The sequence below is a fragment of the Meles meles genome, chromosome 16 (assembly GCF_922984935.1).
Source record: "Meles meles chromosome 16, mMelMel3.1 paternal haplotype, whole genome shotgun sequence".
Lineage (NCBI taxonomy): Eukaryota > Metazoa > Chordata > Mammalia > Carnivora > Mustelidae > Meles > Meles meles.
Genome location: NC_060081.1, coordinates 47,241,431 through 47,261,857, shown reverse-complemented (window position 1 = coordinate 47,261,857; position 20,427 = coordinate 47,241,431). Strand labels below are relative to the sequence as shown.

Here is a 20,427-nt window from a genome sequence, read left to right as displayed (position 1 = left end):
GTCGCTTTCACAGAGCTTTTGCCCATAGCTTTCCTATATGGGGGTTTTGGGGAAAGTCGGGAGTCTTCCAACACTTTCGTTTCACAGAATAGATAATTTTGGCACTGTCTACCCATCCTGCTTCTTAGTTCCGGGACAAAACTTTTGTTTTTCTGTAGCACTCAAAAGAATTACGGAGGAAGTTATGGGTATCTCTATTTTAAAGTTTATCCGGCATTATGAAAGCCACCTTTGTTTTCTGACCTTCATAACCTGATTCTTGTGCTTGTAATTTTCCGGTATCAAGGTGCTCTGAACCACAGAAAAGTTAGGTTTTATTTTTCTTTTCTCGATCATCTCCGCCGTATAGCACTATGGGTAACCGTGATTCGTTACCTGCCAATCATATTCACGACGCTCCTAGTCTCTGACTAGCCAGCCTTGGGCGCCATTTTTGTTTTGGGCCCTCCTTGAAAAATGGGCGGAGGCCATTTTTCTTTGGGGTAGATTCCTCGTGTTATCCTATCCCCTCAGTGTTTCGCCGCCATCTTAAGTCCTGGTTTTGGCCTCAGCAGAGGATGAGGCCGCTCAGATCATCTTGTGTTTGGGCGGCGGCGGCAGCGTTTTTCCCAACGCGCGGGGAAACTCTGGGAAAGGGGAAGTAAGGTCGAAGCTTGAATCCCCAAAGCATCTGAAGGTGGGCTTGAGACCCCGCTCCCTGTTTAGTCTGTTTCCTCAGCCACCAGTGACACTGGACAGTAACAAAACTAATAAAATCCCGAGCCCAAACTCTGCCACCATCATAGGTAAGAACGTGGAACTCCTGACAACCTAAGTGTTCCTTCACTTGAGCTATTTGCCCATCTCCTACTGCCCCCACTCCCCGGTTTTTTTATTTTGATTTTTTAGCCTTTTCTGAATTCTTTTCCCTGTGCTTTCAACTTTTTTCATTGTTTTCAAAGTGCTAAGGAGTTGTTAACCTAAGGGTGCAGGAAACCTAGGCATAAAAGTGGGAAGTTTTGGTCTGGAGAATTTTTTGGTTTTTTGGGGGGGAGGAAATGGAGTGAAGTGAATGGGCCAGGTGTTTGTATCAAACTGTGGCTGCCCACAACTATTTATAGAAAAACAGTCTCTTCTCGGACATTTTTAGGTTACGACATAAGTATGGGTTGTGTTTGTATATACTGCCCGTTCGCTCATTCATTGCGTTTATTGAGTACCTAATGTATGCTAAGCCATAAGGATTCTGCAGTAAAACCAAACCAAACCAAAACAAAACCCCTTTCTTTCTTGGAGTTTGCGTTCTATCTGACTTCAGGAGCTAGGGCTGGGGCAGGTGATATTCTGGGGTGGTTAGCTCTGTTGGAAAAGTATCCCCCTGCTTCTTCGATCTCCTCACCTTTCCCCCCCCCCCTTTTTTTCCCTGCACTAGGGAGAAATTCTAGTGACACTTATTTCTTGGGTCCTAGATGCCACCATAGTTGTAGGCCAGGTGGCTAATTTTATGACCAATATTCAAGTTTCTTAGAGTCTTGCTCAGAGTGTGGCCTATTGACAGCATCACCTGGGAGCGTCTTAGAGACTTTAGTCTCTGATCCCATCTTAAGATCCAGTGAATCAGAATTTTCCTAGGGAGTGTACCTTAAAATTCATGGAGCATTAATTCAGGACACGAACTCAAGATATAGAATGCCTCTTTTCAACCTGTGTTTCTTGAACAGTTCACAGTATATTGTCGGTTTATTCCATGCTTTCCATGCAGTAGACATACGACATGTTTTCCTGGCCTTTTGGTTTTTTCCTTACGTTTGTTTGTTTATTTATTTATTTTTCTAGAGATAGGGGTAGGGAGGGGAAGAAGGAGAGCGGGAGCCCCAAGTCAATCTCCACTGTTTTGCATGGAGACTGCCTTGAGGTCTTGAACTCTGGAGCCTAAGATTGCGACCTGAGCCGAAACCAAGAGTCTGACACTTAACCGATTGAGCCACCTGGCTGCCCCTTTGTTGTGTTTTTTTTTTTTTACCCATCAACTTGATGTCTAGATAACAATTTAGTGTTCTAAAACATTGAGAATTTATCAGTCTGGTATATTATTATGTAACTGTTGTCATGGTTAAACTTGTGTGCATATTTTTTACTTTTAATTATTACAGGTTGAATTCAAAAGCCTGCACATGTTCAACAGTTCAGTATTGACTTGGAAAACCTTGGGCCATGCTTTACCGAAGTTTTTTGTGGCATCTTGCTCTCTTCCGTCTTCCTCTAATGAGAAATGTAATAATTTGAAAAAAGATTCTGCAGTTTTAGACCCTGTGGTTGGAATTTAGGAACAAGTAGGGTGTTTGAGAGAACAGCAAATTACTTTTATGTTTTTCACGTGCTGTGTTTAGATTTTTTAAAAATCCCAAATGGATTTACTTAAAATTACTTAAAAATCAAATAAATAAATAAATAAATAAAATCTTTTTTTTTTTTTTTTTTTTCCAAAGCTTCCCAGCTTCCCAGGAACCAATCAGCTTGCCATTTATTTGTTCTATGTGCTCAGTAAGTTGTCCAGCTTTTCTGTGTTGTCTCTTTTCCACTTATTAATTTGGAAAAGAATGAAGGTTGTGTAGTTTTTTAATTTATTCTTTTTTTTTTTTTCTTAGATTTTATTTTGACAGACAGAGATCACAAGTAGGCAGAGAGGCAGGCAGAGAGATAGGGGGAAGCATGCTCCCTGCTAAGCAGAGAGCCCCATGCGGGGCTTGATCCCAGGACCCCGGGATCATGACCTGAGCCGAAGGCAGAGGCTTTAACCCACTGAGCCACCCAGGCGCCCCTTTAATTTATTCTTATGTGAGTTTTTCAAAATGCAGCAAATGCTTAAGTGTTGTGTAAAATAATATGTACTGCTTTTGATCGTTATGTATTGAATCTTGTGTTGTGTATGCCAGTAGAGTATAGTGGGTAAAGGAATGAACTTCAGAGCCGTAAGCCCTGGGTTCAAATCCTAACTCCTCCACATACTAGCTGTGTGACCTTGAACAGATTACTTAACTGCTTCAATCTCTGAAAATAGGGTTGATATGAGGGTTAGATAAGTTAATAATAGAAGATTGCTTAAAAAAACAACAATATGTATTAATTGTTGTTTTTTGTTATTATAATTAAATCTTTGGGTTCTTAAAGTTTTGTTCATTTATGAAAATCACTAAGGGAAAAGGTATTACAGTTCCATGACTTTAGGACACTGTACCCGTTGGGAAGAGATGGGGTTGGTCTAAATGTACTAGGAAGACAAATTTATTTTTATTTTTTTTTTTTAAAGATTTTTTATTTTATTTATTTGACAGAGAGAGACACAGCGAGAGAGGGAACACAAGCAGGGGGAGTGGAGAGGGAGAAGCAGGCTTCCCGCAGAGCAGGCATGTAGTCTGATGTGGGGCTCCATCCTACGACCTTGGGATCATGACCCCAGCGAAAGGCAGATGCTTAACAACTGAGCCACCCAGGTGCCCCACATATATTTTTTTTAAGTGGTATTTTTTCTTTTTAAACAGACTTATTGAGGATTATTGGCATATCTTGCTTTATTGTGCTTTGCAGATAACTGTCTTTTTTTACATATTGAAAGTTCAGGGCAACCCTACACTGAACAAGTCTTTCGGTGCCATTTTTCTAACAGCATTTGCTTGTTTCATGTCTCTGTGTCACATTTTGAGTGATTCTTGGAATATTTCATACTTTTTCATTATATTTGTTATAGTGCTCAGTGATCAGTGATTTCAGCTTGCTGAAAGCTCAGGTGATAATTAACACTTTTTAGTAATAAGTACTTTTAAATTAAGGTATACACTTTGTTTTTTTCTGACATTATGCTGGGCCACATTTAATAGATAATAGTATAATTTAACATCACTTTTTTTTTTTAAGGAATATAAAACCTTATTGACCACTGATTACCGGTATTTACAATAAAGTAAACAATATACAGTTGGATAACGTTCTGCCTACAAAGTTACTGTTTTTCCTGGTTTCTACTGAACCAGTAACTCAAATACTGAGAAGACTGAGACTACATGTCAGGAATAAGTTGGGGTAGGGACGCCTGGGTGCCTCAATTGGTTAAAGCATCTGCCTTCGGCTCAGGTCATGACCCTGTAGTCCTCAGATCAGGCTATATCAGGCTCCCTGCCCAGCAGAGGAGTCTGTTTCTCTCTCTTCCTCTGCCTCTTTGTGGGCTGTGTTCTCTCTTTCAAGTAAATAAATAAAATCTTTAAAAAAAAAAAAAAAAGGAGTAAGTTGGGATAAAGAAAAAACATACAGGTCAAGAATTCAGATTATAGAAGTCTGTCCACTCATTTATTCTAGCAGGTGCTAAATTGCCAGCATCTCTTCCCATCTGATTATGATTAGATTACAGCCTTAGACATTCCATGAAACATGAGCTTTTAGGCAGTACAGGTCTCTCTGATAGTCCATGAGTTTGGGGTGTTGGACTCTTGCTTTTGCAGATGTATGTTTGCAGTTGTTAGTCTGCCGTTAGAAGCATCAGTAAATTTCAGGACTGATAGTTGTTAAACCTCATTTTGAATGAATACTTATGGTCATCACCTGCTGTCGGGTATTGCTTACTGACTGGTCACAGGGATTTCAACTTCGTGACAAGAAATGGTTCACTAAAAAGAACCTTTAAATGTCCATTTAAGTTTTGCTTACCTAATTAAAACACACCAGGACTTGTCTAGTTTTTATCATTTGGGTGGGGAGGTCAATGGTGGTGGTAAAATTTTCCTTCCAGGGATCTTGCAAATAAACTTGCATTTATATGACTATAGATATGGATATGGATTCTGATATGGCTTCTTGTAAATTGTCCAATTTAAATTGTCTACATAATATTTAAATTGTCCAATTAATTACAAAACTTGAAAGATTAGGGCTTCAGTAAAAATTTCGATTTAATTTTAAGTGATTTATTTCTTTAAAATTTTTTTTACTTTTAAAGATTTTTTAAATTAGCACAGAGGGAGAGGGAGAGGGAGAAGCAGATCCCCGCTGATCAGGGAGTCTCCTGCAAGGCTCAGTCCCAGGACCCTGGGATCATGACCAGAGCCTAAGAAGACACTTAACTGAGCCACCGAGGCACCCCTTAAGTGATTTATTTCTTGTTACCGAAAATGGTAGCATGCCAGAAACACAGGTTTATCCACGGTTATAAAATGTTTCCTACTCACCGCACATCGGTCCAGTACTTTGCCCACCACAAATTCTTCAGGCTCTGCCTCTTCTACCTTTTTACTTTTTCCTCTCTTGTTTCTTTTTTTTTAAAATATTTTATTTATTTGACAGAGAGAAATCACAACTAGGCAGAGAGGCAGGCAGAGAGAGAGGAGGAAGCAGGCTCCCTGCGGAGCAGAGAGCCTGATGTGGGGCTCGATCCCAGGACCCTGGGATCATGACCCGAGCCGAAGGCAGAGGCTTTAACCCACTGAGCCACCCAGGTGCCCCTCCGCTCTTGTTTCTTTCCTATTTTTTGCAATATAGTTTTTATCGGAGGCCATTTTCTTATTGCAGACTTGCGTAGCTATTATTCACCACCTCCAAGGTGCTCCAGGTCCCTGGTCTTGAACATCACTTTTATAGGCACTTGAGAACCAAAACATTCATGTGATTCACTTCATTGTGATAGATAATCCCTTTATTGTGGTGGTGTGGCGTTGACCAGGAGTATCACCATGGTATGTCTGGAGTTTTCCTACAGTAAAGTGCACATATTTAAGGTGTGTAGTTTGATGTGCTTGACATGGATATACTGGTAAAACCATCACCACAGTCAAGGTATATTCCCCAGAATGAACATACCCGTATTCCCCCAATTTCCTTCTGCTGTTTTATAATCCCTCTGGCCGCTCTCTTCCAGGCAACCACTCCTTTGCTCTCTGTCATGATATATGTCACTATAGGTAAGTTTGCATTTCCTAGCTTATGTGAAAGGAATCTTATAATACATGCTGTTTTTTGGTGGGAGTCCTGAGAGTGGTTTCTTTTCATGATTGAGCATGGTCTTTGTTTCAAGTATCAATAGTCATTTTTTTAAAAGATTTTATTTATTTACTTGACAGAGAGAGGGATCACAAGTAGGCAGAGAGGCAGGCCGAGAGGGGGAAGCAGGCTCCCCTTTGAGCAGAGAGCCTGATGCGGGGCTCGATCCCAGGACCCTGAGATCATGACCTGAGCCCAAGGCAGAGGCTTAACCCCCTGAGCCATGCAGGCACCCCAGTAGTCATTTTTTTTTTTTTAATTACTAGGTAGTATTTTCTTGCTAGAGGTCCTGTAATTTGTTTATCATTCACCAGTTGAAGCACTTTGAGGTGGTTCTTATTTTCATAGTACTCCTTTTCACTTTGCTTTGTTTTCCAGCTTATTTGAATTGGGGGGGAAAAAAGGCCAATTATTTGGTATCCATGCCTTCTGTGTACACTGAAACCGGGAGGTGGCAGTGGTAAAATGGTATGTCATGGGATTTTTTTTTTTTTTTTTACCTTTGCGTTTGTTAGTTTATGGATTAATGTTTTTTGAGTGAATCATGTTATAGCTTTTTAAAAATGCAAAATGTGGGCGCCTGGGTGGCTCAGTGGGTTAATAAGCCTCTGCCTTTGGCTCAGGTCATGATCTCAGGGTCCTGGGATCCAGTCCCATATCGGGCTGTCTGCTCAGCAGGGAGCCTGCTCCCCTAAGCCCCAACCCCACCTGTCTCTCTGCCTACTTGTGATCTCTGTCAAATACATAAATAAAATCTTTGAAAAGAAAAATGCAAAATGCATGCATTGATTTTTTAGTGGGCTGGAGCTCTTGATATGTACATGCCTAGTCATTGTAAGCTATGTTGAATCTTTAAACCCTACTGTTTGTATATTACTTTCTGGAGACTGAAAACAATAATGGATGCACACTAAGAAACCTACCCATCAGGCCGCATCGGGCTCTCTGCTTGGCTGGGAGCCTGCTTCCTCCTCTCTCTCTCTCTCTGCCTGCCTTTCTGCCTACTTGCCTACTTGTAATCTCTATCTGTCAAATAAATAAATCTTAAAAAAAAAAAGAAAGAAACCTACCCATCAGGCAATAGAATAGAGAATCTAAATGGAGAGTACTGCTCATTTAATATTGGCGTAGGTACATTTCTAAAGTCTTGGCTTCTGTTATAAAGGAGCAGTGCCTCCTGGCATTGATGTTTTGTGCTTGAATATATTAGAGCTGGTAACTAAAATTGGATTTGACTTCTGTTAGTTATAGGATAATATATAGAATATTGCTGTTAGAATATCTTGGATATTTAAGTGTCACTCTGTTGATTCTCTAGTTAGAAAAGTTTGGAATTTTGTTTTGCAATTAAAAAATTATTTTTAAATTTATATATGGTAAAATTCATTGTTTTGTTATACACTTTCATGAATTTTGACCAGTGCACTGAGTTTTGTAACCACGGTGTCATTCAGAATGCAGGACAAGTTCATTATCTTCCCACCTCTCCCCCACCCCTCCCCCACCCCCTGCCAAAATTTCCTTCTGCTGCTCACTTAGTAGTAACTCTCTCCCATCCCCAGATTAGCAACCAAAAATCTGCAGTCCATCTCTATAGTTTTCATGTTGAAAGGATTAGATTTCAAGACAGTTATGTTATTGTTTATCAAAGGTATTTTGTACTATGAAGGTGACTGGAAGACCGTTATCAGAGTGGGGCTTGGGGCTTGTGGTTAAGAAGTGAGTTGATTGGGTGCTCTTTGTGCCTGCGGTGTTGGTAATGATTATGGTTAATGTAGACCAGGAACTGATGTAGGAAAAGATGCTAGACTTCAAAGCCAACAGCCAAGGAAGAATTCTTGAGACGTCTTCGGTGCAAAACGGTGACTTTATTACAGTGTGGGGACAGGACCCATGGGCAGAAAGAGCTGCACTGGGGTCATAAGAAGTGGCTCATTTTATACTTTCAAGTTGGGAGGGGGTTAGGGATGGTGTAAGCGTCTTTGGTATTTGGAAGCAAGTTTTCAGGATCCTGAGGGGGCTAGCTGCTGTTAGGAAAAGGTCATTTATTACTGTTTAGTAAAAACCCAGTCATGAGACCTTTCAGATCTGTATTGGTGGGTCATATGCTTGGAGGATGACTGCCAACAGGTATCTTGGGGGTAGAGATAAAGAAAGTTTCCAAAGAAATTTTTATATGTTAAAGGAGACTTACAGGGTCCTGGGGTTCGGGCTAAGATTGCCAAAGTGGCAACATTGAGGCAGTTGAATCTCTAGAGGAATGTCACTTTGCCTGTTTCAAGGATTTGTCAATGGCTGTAAGTATAAGGAAACTTAATAATTGTTCTTCTGCCTTTGTTTCCCACATCACCACCACTTATGTCTCAGAAAATCTGCCAAGTATTACCTGTCAGATCTTATCTAGTTCTCACAGGACCTCTAGATAGACACTCATTATTATTCCACTTCACAGATAAGAAAACAGGAGACTTAGAGGAATTGAATAACTTGTCTGAGATCACTTGAAGAGGCAGGATTTGAAAACACGTCTGTTTTACTAGAACCTAAAGACTGTGCCTGCCCCCAAAAGCAAGTGCCTGTATCTGTTTCTGACAAAGTAGTAAATAAAAATTAGACCTTGTCTACTAGTGAAGCATCCCATGCCAGGATCAGTGAGGATTTTTTGTGCACACAGCAGGAAGTCAGGGGCCCAGATTTTGGGCCAGCTGGCTGGATAAAGGGTCTAGAGTGACTGCAAGGTAGTACTTCATAGAATTATTTTTGGTAGAGGATTTCAGTATTTGACCTACATTTAAAGACAAAAGGAAAGAAAGTCCTAATGTTTTTGTCACTTGCATTATTGTTATTGTCACTTGCATCACTTCCACTGTTGGAGCTTCCCTGTTTGTTTTTTGTCTTTTGTTTTCCTTTTTTAGAAGCTGATTTTGGCATTCAAGATTACCATAGGAATAATAGGAAAAGCTGATTCTTCCTTACAATTACATTGCCATCTTAAGCTTTATCTAAGTTGTCAACAGCAAGATCTTTGTTCATTTGTTAGTTTTCCTTGGTATTTTTGTTAAAGTTTGTGGTTACTTCCTTGATACTGATTTTTGGGTTTTGTGGGGTGTTTTTGGTGATAAAATTAGATCGGGACAGGGAATGAAATGATTTCTCATTCTTTGAATTATGGTTGTTCCTTTAGGAGTCCTAGGGTCTTTGTTTTCTGCTTCTGCTCCCATAGTTACCAAACATTTTTTTAAGATGAAAAAGGCAAGTATAGTCACTTTCTTGATAAAATTTGAAATCCAGAGATTAGAAACCTAAAGTTAATTTCTAGCCTCCTTAATCTGGGGTAGTTGCTTTGGCTTATGACACAGGCCAGCAAATCTAAAAGAAAGACAAATGTGAACTTCAGAATGCCTTGGATTTTCCCACAGAATAATCTAGAAGGTCAATGACTTTCTTTATTAGCATTTATCTCTGCTCTGTATTTAAATGACAGGACAATCATGTGATAATGTTTAATCTACTTCCATTCCCTACCCAAATTAATTTTCTTAAAGATCTTAGGATCTTTCTGTCTCTATGAAAGACATTAATGCACACATATTTTTGGTGGGGTCATACTCTATCAAAGTCCCCTCTTTGTGAAAAGAATGACTGTTTTCAGGCCAGAGAGAGTGGGCTCAAGAATGCAGAATAGAGGATGAGATGTAATGTGTAAGATTTATAATATACTTTAACTTCTCAGGATACTTATGTAAATTGTATATTTCAGATATTTGGAAAATTGATCTTTTTGTTTGTCCTGAACTTCTTAAAATCAGGCAATAAACTAAAAAATTCTGCTGAACTTAGACTTCAGTTGGAAGCTCTGGTAGCAAGACTTCTTTTTTTTCCCCCCACAGATTTTATTTATTTATTTGAGAGAGAACAAAGTGGGGGGTGGGAAGGGAGAAGCAGGCTCCCCACTGAGCAGGGAGCCTGACGCTGGGCTTCTATCTTAGGACTCTGGGATCATCACCTCTGAGCCAAAGGCAGATGCTTAACCAACTTAGCCATCCGGGTGCCCCTGATAGCATTTAGAGCATAACGTTATGCTCTAAACCCTGGGGCACTGAGCTTGTTGCTCTGTCTTGAAAACAACTTTAGGCCTAGGGAAGTAGTTTTTTAAGATACATACTTTTGTGTCTGTGTGTGTGTGAATGTTTATGATGACCAGTAAAGCAAGTCTAGAAAAATCTCAGGATATTACCAGATTTAAAATTGAATGAATACAGAGGCTAAAAATACCTTTTCCATTCAAATGAATATTAGAATATCCGTATTTTAAAAACAAAATTACACAGTGAAAAACTCACATTTATGGCCTACACTTCAACAATACCTCTGATCTGTTGCCCATTATTTTTAAGAGGAAACACTTTGATCTTTTGTTTACAAGTTTATGTGTATTGTAACTCTTTCAGCTTAGGCTGCATGATACATTCAACTTAAGTGTTATTTATGTATTGAAATATGTCCATAGTGCTTTGATCTCTTTTTAAGAAAGCTTAATGTGGAAATTGAGATTTGGGGACAGTAAGAATTTATTAGATAAACAGGTGTAAATCTAAAAAAAAAAAGTCTGTAGCCCTTTATTTAGTACCATCAACAGGCTCAAGTCAGCAAACTTTTTTTTTTTTAGATTTTATTTATTTATTTGACACAGAGAGAATACAAGCAGAGGGAGTGACGGGGAGAGGGAGAAATGCAGACTCCCTCTGAGAAGAGAGCATGACGTGGGGCTCAATCCTAGGATGCTAGAATCATGACCTAAGCCGCAGGCAGATGCTTAACTGACTGAGCCACCCAGGCGTCCCCAAGTCAGCATACTTTTGATGCATACCTGTGCCATGCACCAGGCATCAAAGAAGATGGACCTTGTCCTCAAGACACGTATAGTCAGACAGAGGAGAGATACTGAGGACCAGAGTTACTTTGTAATTTTCTGAGCTAAGCATGAGAGCAGTGGCAGTGTGCTCATGCGGCCCAGAGCGGAGTGATTCAGTCTAGAGTTTTATAGAGGCCTCCACAGAGCAGGTGGTGTCTGTTTCGGAGGATAGCTCCCCTCTGGAGGGAGAGGACATTCTCTAGGACTGTCTGTATGGGTGATGATGGGGAGAGTGGGAACTTCATGTTCAAGGACAGATGGCTGTGTGGGGCCAGCGAGGCCGTGGAGTTGCCTGAGCGGTGAGATGGAGGTGTGGGTGGAGGGCCTGAGAAGTGTGGGAGATCCCAGTCAACAGTTCTGATTGGAGGACTCCTGCTCAGTTAGTTCCAGTGATGGCTTTGGGGATAGAGAAGTGCTCTGGTTGTGGGGACCTTCATGATAACTAGCTCTTTGGCATCTGGGACTTTTGGCATCTCCAAGTAATGATTTTTCCTTCTCCTGGAAGGCAGATGCGTCCGTCTTTGACTTTCATCTGCTTGATCCCAGATGATGGGCTGTGTGCCTGAAGTAAGAGAAGAGAGCAGAGTGTGTGCTTTCCCCAGATTCCCCTGTAAATGGTCTCTCTGTATTTAGACTTCATGCTTCCCAGCATGTGAAAGAATAGTGAGAGACATACCCTCACCTCCCCAAAGGAGGTAAGAGTTATAATTGGTTGTTGTACAGTGGTTGTAAAGGGATAAATAATAGAAGGGATCAGGAAATGCTTCCACCTCCACTCCCCATCACCTTGCCTGACCTGTAGACTTGGCTAGGAGACAGGGGCATCTTGTTCTGGGTACCACCTTTGCCCATTTTTCTATTGGATTGTTTAATTTTGGAATGTTGTCCTTTGCTGGTTCTATGTCTTATAAATTTCTTCTCCCAGTTTGTCAACCCCTCCCATTTCTTTCTTTTTTTTTTTTTTTAAGATTTTATTTATTTGACAGAGAGAGATCACAAGTAGGCAGAGAGGCAGGCAGAGAGAGAGAGAGGGAAGCAGGCTCCCTGCTGAGCAGAGAGCCGGATGCGGGACTTGATCCCAGGACCCTGAGATCATGACCTGAGCCGAAGGCAGAGGCTTTAACCCACTGAGCCACCCAGGTGCCCCAACCCCTCCCATTTCTTTATTGTGGATTTTGATGAATAGAAGTCTTAATTTTTGTAAGCTTTTTATTTTGAAATAATTAGAGATTTACAGGAAGTTGGCAAAAAAGGGGGAAGGTCCTGTGTACCCTTCACTCAGTTCCTCCCCAGTAGTCATATCTTGCATGTTTATAGAGCAACAATTAAAGCCAGAGAATTGACATTGGTACAATACACAGAGTTTATTACATTTAAGCAGTTTTACACGTGTTTATTTAGTTCTGGGCCATTTTATCACATGTGTTTATGTAACAGTCACCAACCGCAGTCAGGGGAACTCCACTGCCATAGGCTCCTCCCTACCACCCCTTTATGTAAAGCCACCTACCCCTCCGCCATTCTTAATCCATGGCAACCTTTAATCTGTTATTCACTTCTATTATTTTGTTATTTCATGAATGTTAATAAATGGAATTGTACATTAAATAACCTTTTAAGATTGGCTTTTTTTTTTCCCATTCAGCACAATTCCTTTGAGATCCATCCAAGTTGTTACCTGTATCAGTTGTTCATTCTTTTTTTTTTTTTTTGCTGAGTAATACTATGGTATAGAGATACCACCATCTGTTTAACCGTTCACCCCCTGAAGGACATCTGGGTTGTTTCCAGTTTGGGGCTATTATGAATAAAGTTTGCTGTGAACATTTGTATACAGATTTTTATGTGAGCCTAAGTTCTCATTTCTCTCGGATAAACTCGAGGAGTGAAATTTTTGAGTCATATGGTAAGTGCATACTTAGTTTTATAATAAACTTGTCTCTCTTCCATTGTGGCTGTACCACTTTAATAGTCCCACAGGCAATGAGAAATACATTTTCTCTGCATCCTCATCAACATTTGGTGTTACCCCTGTTTTTAGGTTGCCATTCTGGTAGGTATGTAGTGATATCTCATTGAAGTTTTATTTGCATTTCTCTGATGGCTCACAGTGTTGAGAATCTTTTCATGTGCTTATTTATCATCTGTATATCCTCTTTGGTGAGATGTCTTTTCATGTCTTTCACCTATTTTCTGACTGGATTGTATTTTTTTTTTATTGGTGAGTTTTGAGAGTTCTTTATATGTTCTAGTTCTAAGACTTTTGTTGGATATGTGAATTGCGGATATTTTCATCCAGTCTGTAGGGAAGTTTTAATTTTAATATGGTCAGATCTACCATTCTTTTTTTTTTATGGTTTGCATTTTTTGTATCCAGTTAAAAAACTCCTCCTTTACCTTGAGTTCTTGAAAACATTTTCTAAGAGGTTCTGGTTTTTTGTTTTTTTTTTTTACATTTTAGTTTTTAGTCCATCTGTAATCGATTTTTGTGTGTTGTGTGAAATAGTGGTTCAGTTTCATCTTTTTCCAAATGAATAAACAGTTGTTCAGCCACAATTTATTGAATGAATAATCTCTTCATTTCCCACTGATCGGCAGTGCTGCTTCTGTCATCCATGCCCATAAGTGTGGAGGTTTGTTTTCTAGTCTGTGTGGTCTGTCCTTTGGACTGTTTACCCCTTTGCCAGTACATTATTTTATTTACTGTAGCACTGTAGTTTTGCTATGTCTGGTAAATATCCTTTGTTTTCTTCTTTTCTCTTCTCCTTTTCAAGTATTTTAGTCCTCTTTGCTCTCAGATTCCCTATTCAGGATTGTGCTTAGAATTGCATTAAGTTAGAAGAGCAATTTGAGGAGGTCTTCCACATTTCTTATTAAATTTATTTCTAGGGACACCTGGGTGACTCAGTCGGTTAAGTGTCTGCCTTCGTTCAATTCAGGTCATGATCCCAGGGTCCTGGAATCGAATTCTGCATTGGGTCCCTTGCCCAGCGGGAGGCCTCCTTTCTCCCTCTGCCTGTTGCTTCCCCTGCTTATGCACTCTCTCTCATAAATAAAGAAGTTAAATTAAAAAAGGTAAATTTATTCTATGATATTTTATATTTGTCAATGCTAGTTTAAAAGACATTTTAAAATTGACATTTTCTGTCTGTTTTGGAGAAATTGCTTTTAATGGTTTGTCATGAAGCATGTTTGCTACATATTTTGCAGACCGTTTTTTATGATTAAGAATTTCTTTTTTTTTTTAGTTTATTTATTTATTTATAATAATCTCTACACCCGTGTGGGGCTTGAACTCATGACCCTGAGATCAAGAGTTGCATGCTCTTCTAACTGAACCAGCCAGGTGCCCCTATGATTAAGAAATTTCTTTTCTCAGATTTCTAATGTTCTTTATTTTTTTTCCTACCTCTATTAAAACGACCATGTCTTTTTTTTTTTTTCTTACTTTAATTTTTTAGTATGGTGATTTTTCTAGTGTTAAACCAACCTTGCACTCTTCTGATAAACCTCACTTGGTTCTGGTGTATTGTTTAAATGTTGTTGGATTCAGATTGCTTCTTTTTGTTTAGGTTTCTTACCTCTACGGTTACTTGTAGAATTGGCTGTGATTTTCCTTTCCTGTACTGCCCTCATCTGGTTTTGCTCTCAGGACTTCATATAATGAGTTGTTGAGGGGGGCGGGCTGAGTTCCCTCTTCTCTTTTCTGGAAGGATTTGTAAAGTGGTATTATTTGTTCCTTGAACTGCTGTTGGATTTTGGATCACAAAGATTTAGCAATAGATGGACTTGAGAATCCATCTGTGTAACATCCTTGTCCTACAGAGGCAGAAAGAATTAAATCCAAAGGGCCCAGTTCCATGACTCAGGCATTTCATCATTTCAGAAACCCTAAAGTTAAGGTAACAGCCATTTTATTACCTTCACACTGAAGTCCATGCGAATCGATGTAAGTAAGAGAGGCTTGGAAAATACCCCCATTAACCCAGCAAACTTGGCCCCTTAGGTTTCTAGCCTTACCTAGTGAAGTTGCAGAACCTAGGGGGGAGAGGGAGCCTTGGAAGACAGGCACTCTGACAGCTTGAGGAAAGCTTAGGAGCCAGTGGAACTCTCACTGGCTCCACCGTTGAGTAGCAGCTCTGAGGATTAATCTGTGGATTGCCCAGTGTGCTGATAGGGGATCACTTTCTTCTGAGTATCAAAGAAATATTCACCATGGGGTATTTTTTATGAAAGTTGTAAAGGTTCAATATACTTTTTGGAAAATTTCCCTAAAAACAGCAAAAATAATGGTCGTGTGTGTTAAATGACCCAGCTCCTATTATCTGGAATATTTTTCTTTATCCAGCAGACATTTCTTGAGCACCCTCTAGTGTCAAGCAGTGCTCTGAGGGCTATTCACCTTTGAGAACTGGTTCCTACCAGGACGGTAAGAGGGCTTTTACTGTATTTGGGAATTAGCAAACCACTTTAGTTCACCATTTAGCTCATTTCTAGTGCTTGTCCCTAATGATGTAATGAAGCAAAAGGAATATGCCTTCCTTTTCTAAAATGACCAGCAGATTTGCAGGCTCAAGGTCTATACAGTTGGCTGTCCAGATGTATTTTTGCGCTTTATGTTGGTGGACTTTATTTTTTGTTTATGAAGATAGGTGCCATGTCACCTAGCACAATGGTATATTAAAGTCATTCAGACCATGTTTCCTCAAGTGTAGACTTCCTTCCTCTTCCATTAGCAGGAGAAAACCACCACTCATGTAACTCTATTTAAAATCTTACTCTGTTGGGATCTTGTGCCTTTGTGGTGAGAATCAAGGGGGAAGTTGTTGAGGGAGGGAGGGTACACATACCTTGAGAGTCCAGTTAACAATCGACCTTGGCAGTTCTGCAGTGGACAGATGGTCTTAGTTTGCTCTCAGCTGAGTTGACAAGACACTTTTCTCGCCCTTGACTCTCAGCTGTGAGACCCTGGCCTAGTCTGACAAGTATACTCTCTAGGGGAATAGATGACAGGACTGAGAGTAGATAGTTTGTGAGGTCTCTCTTAGTCCTAAAGTTGTGACTTTTTGAACCTCCAAACATTGTGGAAACAAATGAAAAAATTATATACATTGAGAGGCAGAATGCCACATGATATTAAAAAATGGATTAAAAATAAGCAAAATGTAAAAATATCAAATAGGTCGGGGCACCTGGGTGGCTCAGTGGGTTAAAGCCTCTGCCTTCAGCTCAGGTCATGATCCCAGGGTCCTGGGATCGAGCCCCGCATCGGCTCTCTGCTCAGTAGGGAGCCTGCTTCCTCCTCTCTCTCTCTGCCTGCCTCTCCGTCTAGTTGTAATTTCTGTCTTTCAAATAAATAAATAAAATCTTAAAAAAAATCAAATAGGTGAAGAGAATTAAGAGAAAATACATAAGCAAAATGTACAATATAGTTCCCTTTCCCCATATGGCCTATTTTTACATTAGTGGGCCATATTATATAAAAATATATGCTATTTGGTCCTAGATTCCTACAGATCATATTTTTGAGATTGGGCTTTGATAATACTTTTTGAAGAATCCAGTCCTTTAAAAAATGCAGCTACTCTTGCTTTACTGATAAAAGTAAAAAGGAAAAAAAAATGAGTGCTTTAAGAATGAATATTGGAAGCTTATTATGAGTTGAAAAATGTAACCTTCACTGTAATATGGCCCATAATCTAATGGCAGATATGGTTTGAAAGCCTTGCTGCAGCCTCCAGTGTGGTCCACCTGTCCTTCAGGAAGGGAAGGACATGAGGGAAAATGAGTGTACAATTAAAAAATAATTTGATCACATGCTTCAGCTTGGTTGGGTACTTGCTGACAACACTCTCTCCTCCTGGGGCGCCTGGGTGGCTCAGTGGATTAAGCCGCTGCCTTCCACTCAGGTCATGATCCCAGGCTCCTGGGATCGAGCCCCGCATCAGGCTCTCTGCTCCGCGGGGAGCCTGCTTCCTCCTCTCTCTGCCTGCCTCTCTGCCTACTTGTGATCTCTCTCTCTGTCAAATAAATAAATAAAATCTTTAAAAAACAAACAAACAAACAAACTCTCTCCTCCTTTTCTCTGTCAGCTGGAGCACTTATGCACCCTCCAGTGAGAGATCCCCTAAATTCTTGGCAGAAGTTATTCAAACTTAATTTAGTATATTTAAGGGGATCAGTTTTGTGTTTATCTGGCTCAGATAGCATAAACATCTACCTCAAGTTTTCGGGGCAGCTTTTATAAGTGTTGTTTTCAAACACATGTTCCTTATTCTCTAGGAACTGATTTTTTCCATTTACACCTATTTCTAAATGGGGTTACTTGGTGAATGTCCTCCAGAATTTTTGTAAATCAGATGCACTACATCATTCAGAGAATAGAAATGACTAATTAGAGTGATTTGGGGTTTGAATAAAGATGTTTTTGTCCATTAAAAAAATAGAATCAGGGGTGTCTGGGTGGCTCAGTTGGTTAAGTGTCTAACTTTGGCTTGGGTCATGATCCTGGGATTGTGAGATCAAGCCCCTTGTGGGGCTTCGTACTCAGCAGGGAGTCTGCTTCTCCCTGTGCCCCTCCCTCCCACTTGTGCTTTCTCTGTCTGTCTCTCAAATAAATAAATAAAATCTTAAAAAAAAAAAAAGAATCAAAGGTTATCACATTTTGAAAAAAAAAATCATCCGATTTTAAATCATCACCATTGCCTAAGTAGTTAATACTTATCAAGGGCCTAGTGTTTACAAAGGTTGTGTTGGGGGTTTTCAGCTATCATTTTATTTAATCCTTTTGATAATTTTGAATTAGGTATTACTATCATTGTTTTTTAAATTAGTAATCTGGGACACAGAAATAAGTGCTTTTCTTGTAATGAAACCCAGCACGCTCCAACTGCACTGTCTGTTGTGGTAGCCATGACCATGGGTGTCAAACACTTGACACGTGGCCAGTCCAAATTAAGATGTGCTGGAAACAGAAAATATACACCCGATATACTTGCTTTCAAAGACTAAGGTAAAACAATAAGAATGTAAGTATTTTTATAGTGATTACATGCTGAAATGATAATGCGGTGGATTTATTAGGTTAAATAAAAATATTTGTTATTGAAATTATTTTTATTAAATAAAATTAAATATTAAAATTCTTTTTTTTTTTTTAAGATTTTATTTATTTATTTGACAGACAGAGATCACAAGTAGGCAGAGAGGCAGGCAGAGAGGGAGAGAGGAGGAGGCAGGCTCCCTGCTCAGCAGAGAGCCTGATGCGGACTCGATCCCAGGACCCTGAGATCATGACCTGAGCCGAAGGCAGAGGCTTTAACCCACTGAGCCACCCAGGCGCCCCAAATATTAAAATTCTTAAAATCAATTTCCTCCATTTCTGTTTACATTTTTGTTAACTGCAACTGCTAGAAAATTGAAAAGTACATCTACGGCTTGCATTCTGTTTCTCTTTTGTACAGTGGTGCTCTAACATCTGTGCACACAGTTGAAATGGGCAAATAGTTCCATGTACAAGGCTTGTGACTTGTGGCATCCTTTTCACCTCATTCCTTCCTCCAGGCCAGCTGTCTTCATCTTGCTCTTCATGTTGGCGCCATGTTCAGCACTTAACAATTGGGTCAATGTCACTAAATTACTTTCTGTGTTTCTGCTTTATTATTACTGTTGCTGTGGCGGTTGTTATTGTTTTATATTGATTGTAGGCTTTGCTTCTGAAATATCCCCTTAGCATTCAAGGGAGCTCTCGCCCAGTTTAACCCCTATACCCCTGCCATACAGGTTGCACATACACACATATTCTCCATCCTTGTAATATTGCTGTAAACGTGACCTTGCTTAGGTCAAGATTTAGGGTTTGTTGTCATGACTACACATGCTTGCTGTGACTGAGCTATATGTATGAAGTACTCTTTTTATTATCTGCAAAATTCTTGTTTATCCTGGGATCAGTAATTGCCTTGCTATTATTTGGTTGCCTAGCTTTCCGTGTTCCTGTCCTAATTCAATCTCAGATTCTCTACCAGTTGTCTGGTAGACATGCTTTAACTTTGCATGCTCACAGATGCTTTTGAAGATGCATCTTTTGGAGACTCGGATACTGCTGTAGCCCCACTCATGGTTCTCTCCTGGTCTGGCCCATGATCTCATGCAGGGAGGGATCTGCTTTCACCAGATCCTAGGATTTCCTCTGCCTTTTGCCGATCTTGGCCTTCCTGTTTCCTTTATCTTCCTCTTTCTTGGTTAATTTCCTCATTTTGGTGAAGTACATCTTTAGTTAAGCTTCCTGAGAAAGGATGCATGGGATTTAAATTTTTTAAGACCTTGCATGTCTAAAAATGTCCCCTCCCCCTCATGTTTAAATGTAATTGGAGGTTGGAAACAATTTTCTTTAGAATTTTGAAGACACTTCTCTATTGTCTTTTAGTCTCCGGAATTGCTTTGAGCCATTTGGAGCCAAACATTCACTGACCACCCCTTCCACCTACCTCCCACCCTCTTTTTAAAATTTTTTTTTTTTTAAATCTCCAGTGCCTGATGTTTTACTGTTTTAGATGCTCTAACATGAGATGTTTCCATCCTAACTTTCATGTATGAGCCCGTCTATACTGGTCCTTTAATTTTTAATTTATTCTCTCTTATTTTTCATCTTTTTTATTTTTGCTGAAGTTTCTGAATGACTTAACCGAACTCCAGAACTTCTGTTGTTTATTTCAGCTATCACTTTAATTTGTTGTTTTCTGAAAGTTTCTTATTTTTTGTTATTGTATTTATTGCTTTATGGTTGCAGTATCTCCTGTCTCCCTGATAATAATGGTAGTTTCTTAAAAAATGGTTTCCTTCTCCCTGCACAGTTTTGGTTTTGGCCAAGTAGTTTCTTTGCTGTTTGCTTTATAGAGTTGCTGTTTGATAGAGTCTTTCCTTAGATGACAGGTGATTCCTGGTTGTTCACTTGTATTTGAGAGTTGGGTATTAAAAAGATGGAAGGAGTTCTCCATGTGGATGTGGGCTTGTGAGTGTTTGCTTCCCTTTAGAGCCATCCATTGAAGCTGTTTGTTGGGGAATCTCTGATGTCAGTACTTATATCCTACCTTTTGGGTTAGTCCAATCCCTGAATAGTTTTAGTCTCCTATTTGGAGAGGCTAAGCAGGAGAGAGGGGTGTATTACACAAGGTTCTCCAGAGACCCAGAATCAATGGAAGGTATATATAATTATTATAGAAATTGACTCATGAAATTACAGAGGTTGAGAAGTCCCACAATCCACTGTCTGCCAGCTGGGGAACAAGGAAAGCCCCTGTGTAATTCATTCTCAGTCCAAAGACCTCCTGAAGTCTGAGGGCAGGAGAGGGCAGGAAAATATGGGTGTCCCAACTTAAACAAAGACTTCGAATTCACCCTTCCCGTAGGAAACAAAACATCTTTTGTTCCATTTGGGCCCTCAGTGGATTGCGTGGTAACCACCTACACTGGGAGGGCCATTGGCCTTACTGAAGTGCACCAAT

General features: G+C 39.9%; 1 protein-coding gene across 5 annotated transcripts in view; it reads left to right on the top strand.

Moving 5' to 3' along the window:
* The first annotated feature begins 562 nt into the window (after positions 1 to 562).
* Positions 563 to 20,427, top strand: part of LOC123926677 (SLX4 interacting protein) — a 206,934-nt gene continuing 187,069 nt past the window's right edge. For 2 of the 5 annotated variants that reach the window (XR_006815297.1, XM_045980645.1), the window contains exon 1: positions 567 to 785. The gene's annotated coding sequence lies outside the window, so the exon portion shown is untranslated. Of the gene's footprint in view, positions 786 to 20,427 lie in introns of all 5 variants that reach the window. The other 3 variants (XM_045980644.1, XM_045980643.1, XM_045980646.1) reach the window with 3 other exon arrangements.